The sequence below is a fragment of the Urocitellus parryii genome, chromosome 1, assembly GCF_045843805.1.
Source record: "Urocitellus parryii isolate mUroPar1 chromosome 1, mUroPar1.hap1, whole genome shotgun sequence".
Classification (NCBI taxonomy): Eukaryota; Metazoa; Chordata; class Mammalia; order Rodentia; family Sciuridae; genus Urocitellus; species Urocitellus parryii.
Genome location: NC_135531.1, coordinates 92,681,418 through 92,693,911, shown reverse-complemented (window position 1 = coordinate 92,693,911; position 12,494 = coordinate 92,681,418). Strand labels below are relative to the sequence as shown.

The 12,494-nt window shown below is 42.1% G+C and overlaps 1 protein-coding gene across 4 annotated transcripts in view; it reads left to right on the top strand.

Annotated features, from left to right (window-relative positions):
• The first annotated feature begins 5,022 nt into the window (after positions 1 to 5,022).
• Fam13b (family with sequence similarity 13 member B) overlaps positions 5,023 to 12,494 on the top strand; it is an 80,237-nt gene continuing 72,765 nt past the window's right edge. For all 4 annotated transcript variants that reach the window (XM_026401238.2, XM_026401236.2, XM_026401235.2 and 1 more), the window contains exon 1: positions 5,023 to 5,896. The gene's annotated coding sequence lies outside the window, so the exon portion shown is untranslated. The remainder of the gene's footprint in view (positions 5,897 to 12,494) is intronic.

Genomic DNA, 12,494 nt, shown 5'->3' with positions numbered 1-12,494 from the left:
AGATCTGCGTACTTAGCCTGATAAGGCATTTGCTTTTGAGGTCAGATTGGAGGTGGAGGATTTTGAAATTTTTAATGAGACTACCTAAGGGGGAATACCCCCATGTTGGAGAGGTTTGACTAGGGTGGCAGTCAAGATCAAAGTGTCCCTTGATCTTTCCTGTCACCAGACAGTTTCACCAGAGAATGAGAGGATGTCCCCTCCTGCAATTACAATGGTGGAGGACCCCTAGTGTTCAGATAAGTCAAAAGGTGAGGATCTCAGAAAGGACACCTCTGTGAGAGACCAGAAGGGATCTCCAAAGAATGAGAAGGCTGGTGTTGCATGTGGGAACAAAATGGCAGAAAGTGGCCCCTGATATGGAAGTCTACATATATAAGAAAAGGAAGAAATTGGAGAGGATAGGGTTAGAGGAGGATGCCTCCAAAACCAATAAAGGATCCAGCATAGGTCCTTGGTCTGTCCAGAGAGTGTGAAGGGCCTCCTTCTATCAGTAGGAAAGAAGGAAAGAAATGGAAGGGAGATGAGAGAAGACAGCAGAGGTTCGTTAGGATGGGAAGGGGTAGAGAGTCTCAAACCCTGTCCCGTTTTTTGGCACCAAATGAAAGCAAATGAAAGAGGATACAAAAATAAAAAGGGAGACAGACCTCAACAGATCAGTAATGCTTTATTAAGCAGAGGAGGGGCATATTTTCAAGAGAGAAAATGGCCATGGGCTACAATAAGGGTCCGAGTTTTATAGGGTTAAGCAGGGCCAGGTCATGGGAGGAGTTGGTCAGTTACTTTTGATGGGCTTACTTTTGGAGGGCAGAGGGATTTTGACAGATAAGGGAGATTCCTGAGCTCCCTTTTTCCCTGAGGTTTTTGTAAGTCTCCATTTCCTTCAATGTTATCTTCAGACATTGTTCCCAAAATCATGTGGTTGAGAACTACTGTTTTAACTGAAGCACCGAGATATTATAAACAAAAAACTACAACCTCCTTCCCCTAAGAAAACTCACTAAAATGATTTCTGAGATGGATCCTCTCTTGAAACTTTAGAGGATTTTGACAAAAGCAGGAAGATAAATACAGTTAGTTATAAAAGGTCAAATATGAAATATTGAGGAGGTGGGTGTGGTGGTGCACACACATATAAGCCCAGCTACTCAGGAGGCTTAGGAAGGAAGACCGAAAATTCAAAGCCAGCCTGGACACCTTAGTGAGACCTTTCTCAAAATAAATAAAATAAGATAAAAAAGGGCTGGGGATGTAGCTAGGTGGTAGAGTGCCCCTGGTTGGATCCCCAGCATGGTTGTTGGTGGTGTACTAGGTGTGGGCCATAAAGAGTTGCCAACATGAAGTGGCTTGGGAAGCTGAGGCAGGAGGTTTGTGAGTTCAAAGCCAGCCTCAGCAATTTAGTGCGGCCCTAAGCAACTCATCAAGACTCTGTCACTAAGTGAAATATAAAAAAGGGCTAGGAAGGGCTGGAGTTGTAGTTCAGTGGTAGGTGCTTGTCTATTATGTGTGACTTGTCTATTATGTTTGACTCTCAGCACCACATAAAAATAAATAAATAAAGTAATGTTATTGTGTCTATCTATAACTAAAAACATATTTTAAGAGTGTGTGTGGAAGGGGGCTGGGAATGTGACTCAGAGGTAAGCACCCCTGAGTTAAAAAAAAAAAAAAGAGTTGCCACTAACCTAATCTAGCACTATCAGAAAAAAGGCTCTTCTTCCAGACACTTTTTTTTTTACTTCCATCTATTGAAAAAGTCATATTAATTTGAATGAAACAATTTACTGACATCAGCAGGGAAACTGTCAAAATAAATACTTACACAAATCTATAAAGAGGAATATGAAAGGCATTCCCTAGGGTATGGAGAGCACAGTTTATACAACAAAAAGGGGGTGGCCCCAGGATCTCTTACAAATAGACCAGAATGAGAGTTACCCAGATTCTATGTGACAGAGCCATTACAGAAATGATAGCCTTTAACACACAAATGGTTGGAGGTGGGCTACCAGATTCATTGAGGCTGAAAGGAGAAGTATAAACTGCTGGAATAGTTTTCCAGATCAAGGAAATTATGGGTGAGAAACCACCAGAGAAGGGGGTTGATGGTGACATCTACAGTAACTATGAAACTATCCATGAGAAAAAGTCAGTTTTAGTTGCACGAGGTGATGCATGCATGTAATCCCAGTGACCAAGGAGGCTGAGGCAGGAGGATAGCAAGTTCCAGGTTAGCCTCAGCAACTTAATGAGGCCCTAATCAACTTATCAAGACCCCCCTCCCCCAATAAAAAATAAAGATAGCTGGGGACAAGCTTAGTGGTGAAGCACCACTGGGTTCAATCCTCAGTATCAAAAGAAAAAAGCTAGTGTTAAACATCTTTTAAATCCGGGAGTATTAAATCATCACCTGGAGGTAAAAGTTAAGAACATTCTTGCTTTTCTTTCCTTTCCTCTCTCCCCTTCCCTTTGGCTTGTGTTAGTAAGCTGGGAGAGGAGGAGAAAGACTAGGTAAGGTTAGAGAAGACTATGCTCCCGTCTCCAGAACAAGCAGTGAGCCAGTTGTCCTCATCTGGAGAAGGAAAGGTTTCACTCTTCGTGACTCCATGATCATAGAACTTTTTTTTTTTTTTTTTTAAGCAGGGTTTAAACCCAGGGGCACTTAGTCACTGAGCCACATCCCAAGCCCTTTTTAAAAAAAAATTGGTTTTAAAAAATATATTTTAGAGACAGGGTCTCACTGAGTTGTTTAGGCATCAACAAGTTGCTGAGACTGGCTTCGAATTCACCATCCTCCTGCCTCAGCCTCCCGAGCTGTTGGGAGCTTGCTTTGCATTGCCTGGTGACCACAGGACTTTCTATTTTTAGGAGAGACCATAGAACACATGGAATCTACTTGAGTTTTCAACTGGGTGTATGAAAGATCTATTCCCACTGGAATGAGTTTAAAGGGATGACAAAAAATAAAGTTCTTTTTAAAAAATTATACCCCATAAGCCCTATAAAATTGAACATTTTGGTTCTGTGTCATCAAGTAGATCTACAAAATCTATCTTCCAAGAACATATACTTGCATTTTGGAGGGGGAAAATGGTCATTGAATCAATTCATTTGTTTTCTGAGAATACATACTTTGGGCTTAAGGCATTTAAATGCAAGGAAATCCTTGCCCTCTGGGAGCTTACATCTTGGGTTTCATGCAAAGTATGTTATGAACTTTAACAGTTATGTCAACAAGGGACCTATGTTGCTTAAGTGGAGAAGAGTTAGGAGGATTTTGATTCTAAGGATTCACTCACAATTTTTACTTTTTTTTGGTGCTGGGAATTGAACCCAGGGCCTTGGGCATGCTAGGCAAGCACTCTACCACTAAGCCACATCCCTAGCCCTTATAATTATTATTTTTTAAATTTTTAGTTGTAGTTGGACACAATACCTTGATTTCATTTATTTATTTTTATGTGATGCTGAGAATTGAACCCAGTGCTTCACATGTGCTAGGTGAGCACTCTACTGCTAAACCAAACCCAAGCCCTTAATTAAGATTTTGAAGCTATCATATTGCCCTCATTCTCCAAGCACAGAGTAAACCTTCTATTTGAGATGTTTAGAGAGAGATACAAGCCAAATGTACAGATTGCATCTTGACTGAGCTACCACGAAACCAGTCCTTAGTGGAGCAGATTTAAAAACTTACATTTCACTTCACTCAAGTTTAATCATGCTCCAAGAAATTCATTTGGATAAAACATCTTCATAATTCAACCCAGTGAACAAAAGCCGATTTAGAAATCATGGTGTGAATTTATTAATTGATGAAGATTGTAGAGCTAGTACAATTAGTCCTACTAATGTGTCTTAGACAATCACTTCTCATCAGATGTCTTGATTTACTTAAGAGAGCCTCTAAGTGATGAAAAGGCTACTTGTTGAAGTTTGGGATCAGAGTGTGGGCCTTTCTATGTTCATAAAGGACATACAAAATTTAAATTTGCTAGGATATAAATTTCATGAAGGCAGAGATTTTATTTGCTGACATTATCTTAAGAGGCCAGAACACAGAAAGAACTCAGAATCTGTTGAAACCGTAAATCAGAATTTACATTTATATGTACGCATATACAATTATATACACGAGTTATATATGCATATACATACATATCTTTATATATACATATCTTTATATATATATATATATATATATATTATATATACACACACACTTTTTTTTTTCCTTCCCATCTCCCTGTTGCTGAGGATCAAACCCAGGGCCTTTCACATGGTAGTCAAGTGCCCTACCACTGAGGTATATCCCCATCCCCGAAGAATTAAGACTGTTAATTGCCCTGGAAAAAGGTATTTGGACCTGGTCTTAAGAATCAGTTACCTCTCTCTTGGACAGAGTGGGAGGCTTGCAACACATTCTTATTCAGATTCTGCTGGTTCTAGACTCTTTGTGGACCCCACCCTTCAGTTATGACAGCATCAATTTGGCATGAGACAATTAGGTTACAGATGATTTATTTTAGTCTCTCTGACGAAATTTGGGAGCCACCTTGGTCTCTGTAACACATTTACAGATCATCTCATAGGGTGACTTTTTATTTCTATAAATCTTGTCCCGAGTTCTGTGAGGGTTCTTGTTTTATATTTTCCAGCTTACCGACTTGCAGCTCAGGCAGGTAGGGGACAACCGAATTGTGATAGTTCATATTTTTACAGACCCCCAGAGTTCTTTGTGCAGGTGTGGATCTACCCGCCCTCAAGGAGTCCAAAAGGCGGAACACTGCGTTTTTCTCAATGGAAGATCTCAAAGCCCTTAACAGACTAAAGCAAAGAAGAGATTGGCTGACTATTCATATGGTTGTGAGCCTGAGGGAGTTGCAGGGTTGGTCTGGGTGGCTACGTAAGCAAGGACAGACTCCTAGGCTCAAAGAACTCTTTTTATTTTTTTTGTGAGACAGGGTCTCACTAAGTTGCTTTGCTAATTTGAATTTGAGATTCTCTGCCTCTTTTCGGCCCTGCCTCTGAAGCTCCAGCTTAGTATATGAAGCTCCCTGCGAGCATGCAGCTTTGCAACTTCCACATTCCCGAACCCTCTTGTTAACAGAGCTCTATGATCTCTGTGGAGTCTAGGTCAGGTCTTTGGGTGAACAGGGTGGGGGAGGGCGAGCAAGGCGCAGGTGCAGCCCGATAGTCCCCGTCTAACCCACACAGCTGGGAATGGGAACGTGAGTCACCACTCAGGCCTGCTAGGCGGCTTCCGTACTCCTCATCAAGATGAGGGCGCCTCGTACTTTTCTGGCATCCTGAGGGGGGCAAGGCACCCTCGGCAGAGACCAGCCTTACCCTTAGACTTCCGGATTTTCCTTTTATCCCCTACGTCCCCTTCCCAGTTTCCTTTCTCCTTCCCTTGGTCAGGCACGCGCCTAGCTTCTCACACCCTAACTCAAAAGTTCAAGTGTTGACTGGGGAAGTAACTCAATCCACAAGCCCGCTGACTGCGGCGCTGAGGCCAGGGAGTGTGGGACACATAGCCGTCCTGGCGGCGCACTCGCCCCGCCCCTCCCACGCACGTCACGTCCGGCCAGGCCCCCGCCCTGCGTTCTCCTCTCGCTCGCCGTTAGGGAGGCTCTGCGCCTCAGCCGCTGCCTCCGTTGCCGCTCCCGCCCCTCCTTTCGCGTCTCCGCCGCTGCCACCGCCGGGGAAATCCGGGGGTCGCTACCGGGCTGGCCCCGTGCCATTGCCGTTGCTTCAGCTTTCCTCCAGCGGCCACCTCAGGAAGAGGCTTGACGGTCGCGGAGTCACTTGGGGCCTCAGTTCTCGCTCTCTTGCTGTCGCTGCAGGTCCTGGAGAAGCGGCCGCGGCCGGGAAACGGGGCTTCGCGGTTCCAACGGTAGGTAAAAGGGCGGGTATTCGGGTCTGCGCATGCGCGGGTCGCCCCTCGCTGCGGCCCTCCTCTCTTTGCCGCCCCCCAGCGCCGAGTCCCACCCCTGCGGGCTCCACTGTGTTGCTTTTTGGTGTACAGAACTGGGGCAGCGCCCTGCAGGTGGGCATTCAGTAGAGAGGACCCCGTTTCTGGTGGAGAAAGAAGAAGGTGGGGCTGCCCGGGGGGTGTGGCAGTCTTCGATTTTCATCCGTGGCAGTGCGCGTGAACGTCTGTGCCCCTCACCTCCTAGGTTCCCTAAAGTAGAAGACACAACGCCCCATGTTTGCTTGCTACCCTCCCCTGCCCTTAGGCCCTGCGCCACCGTGGTGCCCACTTCCTTCATGCTGGGCAGTGAAGTTGATGGAGGAAAAAAAAAGTGTGGTTTATTCCGGGCTCAGCTGCGCCCCTTTTAGAGGTCACGTGAGACCAGTGGTTGTTGACTTCCTTAAATCGCCTAGAGAATATATCCAAAATTGGGCTGTTGGTGCACTGGGGCCTCACGAAGAACGCAGTCTGCAGAAACCAGGCCATAGGGGTCCCTTTGTAGTAGGGCATTATGTTTCAGATTGGGCTTCTGATTTCCTAGATAAGGTTTATAGGAATTGAATCAGTTGGCTCACTTGTCCAGTGAGAAATTGTTAAACATTTTTTTGTAATCAATTAAAACCAAATTAATTTTTACAAAAAACGGTCGCATAATTTTATTCGGTTCTCCATTACATCGTCTAATCAGTGAAAAAAAGTTGGACATTTACCATACTTTCAAGGATCTAAGCTAAAAATGGCATCCAAAACCATTGTAATGCTGGGGTGCGTTTGTTTATAGAAGTAGACTTTTTTTTGAATTTCGAATTATTTGACTTTCTCCAGCGGGATTCATGTGGGTTTATGTCTTCGTGTCTTAATCTTGAAATACTTGTTTGCCTGGGTTTCTCACACGTACTCTGTACATGGTAAATACTTGTTGAATGGAATTGAGTAGTCATTTTTTGTATATCCGTTAGGTGCCCTTCATACTTTCTTAATCTGTGCATTTTTTAATGTTAGGGTAATATTCTCTCCAGTTTAATGTCTTCCCAGTTAGGCATTTATGTGACACAGCTTAAGTCCTTGGAAGATGTAGAAGGGCATATCACAATGGTATAAAATTCTTCATAGAGTGCAGAGACTATTGCATTGTGGTTTTATTAGAATGTCTTTTAAAGACAGAGTGGCTGAAATGAATATAGTGACTTGTGTTTCTCCACCAATAAAATACTTTTTTTTTTTTTTGGTATCAGGTATTGAACCCAGGGGTTAACCACTGAGCACCTTCCCCAGCTCTTTTTTTCTTTTTTCTTTTAAGACTGGGTCTTGCTAAGTTGCTCAGGGCCTGGCTAAATTGCTGAGGCTGGCTTTGAACTTGTGATCCTCTTGCCTCAGCCTGAGCCACTGGGTTTAGAGGCATGCACCACTATGCCTGGTGACAACTACTTTTTTTTTTTTTATTTTTTAGTTTTCAGCAGACACAACATCTTTGTATGTGGTGCTGAGGATCGAACCCAGGCTACATGCATGCCAGGCGAGCATGCTACGGCTTGAGCCACATCCCCAGCCCGGACAACTACTTTTATTATCATGTGCAAATAACCTTGACCTGTCTGTGCCTGGCTCCCCCAATGTATACTAATTTTAAAGTTGGGGGCTGTTTTGTGTAAATTGCCTTATAAATTGCCAAAGTGTTTTTTTTATTTTTTTTTTTCTTTCCAGTATTGGGTATTGAACTCAGCGGTACTTTACCACTGAGCCATATCCTCAACACTTTTTAAAAAATTTGAGTCAGGCTGGCCTTCACCTTGGGATCTTCCTGCCTCAGCCTCCTAAATTGTTGGGATTCCTGGCCTGTGTTAACTATGCCCGGCTAACTTTTAGGACTGGGGATGTGGCTCAGTGGTAGAGGGCTTCTGGTTTCAATCCCCAGTACTAAAAAAAATAAATTTTTTTTCTTTATTTTGTACCAGGATTGAACTCAGCGGCACTCAACCACTGAGCCGCATTTCCAACCCTATTTTGTATTTTATTTAGAGACAGGGTCTCATTGAGTTGCTAAGTGCCTTGCCATTGATGTGGCTGACTTTGAACTCAGCCTCCCCAGCCTCTGGGATTACAGGCCTGTGCCACTGTGCCCTGTTTTAATTTTTTTTTAATGTGTTGCTGGGGATGGAACCCCAGGGCTTTTCATACTTAGGCAAGCCCTCTACCACTGAATAATACCCCATCCAAAATAATTTTTGAAAGAATTGTGGTAAAATATAACCTAAAACTTTACCATTTATCATTATTGTGAATCATTTATTGTGATAAAACATACCATAGCATAGAATTTACCGTTTTAATTCTTCCCCTCCCCAGTACCTGGGATTGAACTCAGGGCCTCACACATGCAAGGAAGTACACTATCACTGAATTACAACTGCAGCCATGTTTATTTTGAGACAGTGAAGTTGTTTTGGCTTGCCTGAAACTTGTGAACCTCCTGCTTCAGTCTTGCAAGTATCTGGGATTATAGGTGTGTTATATTGCACTTGGCTTAACCATTTTTCAATGTATAATTCAGTGGCATTAAGTACAAAACAATGTGGTATCATATCACCATTTTGTTTCTAGAACCTTTTCTTGTTTTTCAGTACTGTGGTTTGAACCCAGAGGCACTTTACCACTGAGCTACATTCCTATCCCTTAAAAAAAAAGTTTTTTTTTTTTTTTTTTTTGAGACAGGTCTCACTAAGTTGCTTAGAGCCTGCCTCAGTCTCCCAAATCACTGAGATTATAGGCGTGTGCCATTTTACCCAGCTCCATAGTTTTTTATGTAGAAACTCTGTATCCACTAGACAGTACTTTCTCATTCCCTCAAAAGTTACCCCTGGTAACCTCTGTTCTATTTTCTTTCTTTGTGAATTTGTCTAGGTTCTGTATGATTTAAAATCATATGATATTTATCCCTTCGTGTCTGGCTTATTTCTCTCTTTTCCTTTTTTTTTTGAGTGGGAATTGAGTTTAGGGTGGGGTAATCACTGGGCTGCGTCCCCAGCTCTCTTTTGTTGAAACAGGGTCTTGCTAAGTTGCTTAGATCTTGCAAAGTAGTTGCTGAGGCTGGCCTCAAACTTGGGATCCTCTTTCCTCAGCCTCCTGAGTTGCTGGGATTACAGGTTTAGGCAACCATGCCTGGGTCCAGCCCTTTTTAAATACTTATTCAGTGAGACAAGGTCTCAACTGAATTGCCAGGGCTGTCCTTGAACTTGTGATCCTCCTTCCTCAGCCTCCCCAAGTCCCTGGGGAATTAGAAGTATGCACCACTGCTCTAAGCATGTTTTTAAAGGTTTATTCACTTTTTTTTTCCCCCCTTTGGGCATGATAAGTATACAGTCTACCACTGAGGTATAGGCCCAGCCCAGGCGGCCTGCCTCCACTGAAAATTGAACCCAGGGCCTCACATATGCCAGCCTCAGCAACTACAAAATGCTATATCACTGAGCTACAGAGGTATATCCCAGACAGGCAGACAGGTTCATCCGTGTTTAAGTGTGTGTCAGAGTTTCCTTTTATCGCAAGGCTGAATAATTATTGTGTGTATGTATCACATTTTGTTTATCCATTCATCTATTGGTGGATATTTGGGTGGAAATTGGTAGTTGTGAATAATGTTACTGTCAGAATGAGTATACGGATAACTTTTCAAGTTTCCGTTGTCAGTTCTTATATACCCAGAATTGGAATTACTGGATCATGTGATAATTTTTATATTAAATATTGTTAAATTTATTTTGAGGGACTACTCTAAGCAAAAATAACCAAAACGGTTTTGATACCATTATGAAGGCACAAATAACTGGGACAGAAGCAAACCTCAAACAGATCAGCAAGCTTTCCTTTATTCTGCAGCGGAGTCAGTCAATCAGGCACTGGAGAGGCTCACTTTCTAGGGAGAAAAATAGCCTTAGATTACAGGCGAGGTCTGAGGTTATATAGGTTACACACTGGGAGATGACTTAACCATTGAAAACTTTTAACAGAACATATCAATATGGGCACTCAGGAAACAGGTTGTGAGAATTTGAAATTTGTTTTTATGGGAGAGGGTCCAGAGTTCAGCATTCAGTGTTTATCTCTTTCCCTCCAGGGTCTATTGTATTGTCACTGGGAAAGGATTTATTTGGGGAAGGATCAATGTTTTAGCTCCTTTTCAGAGACTCTTCTTTTTAGGCTTAATGGATATCTCTTTCCCAGGGATTGTCTTGTCACTGGGAAAGGACCCATGTTATCAGTGTGTTGTTTTCTTCCTCCCTCCCTCCCTCTTCCCAGGCCACACTGTTTTGGGGGTTGTCATTTCCATATCCTTCAACTACAGTACCATTTTTCAAAGTGACTGGACTATTTTTTTTTCCTACCAACAAAAGTTTAAGAGTTCCACCAGCTTGACAGCTGCTACTTTGTTAATTGGTTTATTTATAATCCTATTGGTTGTAAACTTGAATCTCCCACCCCCATCCCGCCCTCACTCAAGTACTGGAGATTGAACCCAGACACTTGTATTAGTGTGCTACATCCCCAGTATCTTTTACTTTGAGACAGAGTCTTGCTAAGTTGCCCACATGGCCTTGAACTTGTGATCCTTGTTCTTCCGGCCTTCTTAGTTGTCCTCACCAGTGTTTGGCTCTGGTAGTTTTGATTTGCATTTCCCTAAAGGCTAGTGGTGGGCATCTTTTTATGTGCATATTATTTTTTCATGTGCATATCAATTACATATATATCCTCTTTGGAGAAGTGTCAATTCAGGTATTTTTGTTCAATTTTGAATTGGTTCATTTCATAGTTGTTGAGTTGTAGGTGTAGCTAGTCTTTTTTTGGGGGAATTCCTGGGGATTGAATCCAGAGGTACTCCACTCTGAGCTACATCCCCAACCCTTTTCAAAAATTATTTTTACTATTAGTGTTGTTGTTATTATGGTACTGGGGATTTAACCCTGGGCTACATCTCCAGATCTTTTATTTTTTTGAGACAGGGTCTTGCTGAGTTGCTTAGTGCCTCACTAAGTAACTAAGGGCTTCTCTTGCTGAGGCTGGCCTTGAAATTGTGATCCTCCTGTCTCAGCTCCCAAGTTGCTGGGATTGCAGGCATATGCCACCCTGCCTAGCAAGTATTTTTTTTTTGTTGTTGTTGTTCTAATTAGTTATACATGACAGTAGAATGTATTTTGACACATCACACATAAATGGAGTATAACTTCTCATTCTTCTGGTTGTACATGATGTAGAGTTGCACAGGTTGTGTAATCATATATGCACATAGGGTGGTAATGTCCAATTCATTCTATTATCCTTCCTATCCACATGCTCCCTTCCCTCCCCTCACTCCCCTCTGTCTAAACCAAAGTACCTCTGTTCTTCCCTAGCTGCCTCCCCATTATGAATTAGCATCTGCATATCAGAGAAAACATTTGGCCCTTAGTTTTTAAAAATTATTATTATATATTTTTAGTTGTAGATGGACTCAATACCTTTATTTATTTATTTATTTAATTTATTTTTATGTGGTGCTAAGGATCATACCCAGTGCCTCACACATGCTAGCCAAGTACTCTATCACTGAACTACACCCCAGTCTGACCCTTAGTTCTTTGGGTTTGGCTTATTTCACTTAGCATGATATTTCTCAGCTCCATCCATTTACTGGCAAATGGCATAATTTCATTCTTCTTTAAGACTGAGTAATATTCTATTGTGTATAAATACTACACTTTATCCATTCATCTGTTGAAGGGCACCTAGGTTGGTTCCATAGTTTCATAGCTATTGTGAGTTGAGCTGCTGTAAACATTGATGTGGCTGAGTCACTGTAGTATGCTGATTTTGAGTCCTTTGGGTGTAAACTGAGGAGTGGGATAGCTGGGTTAAATGGTGGTTCCATTCCAAGTTTTGTGAGGAATCTCCATACTGCTTTCCACAATGGTTGCACCAATTTGCAGTCCCACCAGCAATGTATTGAGTGTACTTTTTCCCCCACATCCTAACCAACATTTATTGTTTATATTGTATTCTTGGTATTTGCCATTCTTCTGACTGGAGTGAGATGAAATCTTAGTGTGGTTTTTATTTGCATTTCTCTGATTGCTAATTGTTCAATTGAAAAATTGAACACTTTTTCATATTTTATTTTATTCATTCATTTATATGTGCTATGTGATCAATTGTATTTCTTCTTTTAAGTGTCTGTTCAGTTCCTTAGCCCATTTATTGACTAGGTTATTTGTTTTTTTTGGTGTTAAGTTTTTTGAATTCTTTATATGTCTTGGCGATTAATGGTCTTGTGTGTTAAAGATTTTCTCCCATTCTGTAGGTTCTGTCTCCACATTATTGTTTCCTTTGCTTTAGTTTGATTACATCCCATTTATTCCTGTTTTTACTTCTTGTGCTTTGGGAGTCTTGTTAAGGAAGGCAGTTCCTAAACCAACATGGTGGAGATTTGGGCCTCCTTTTTCTTCTATTAGGCACAAGGTCTCTGTTCTAGTGCCTAAGTCTTTAATCC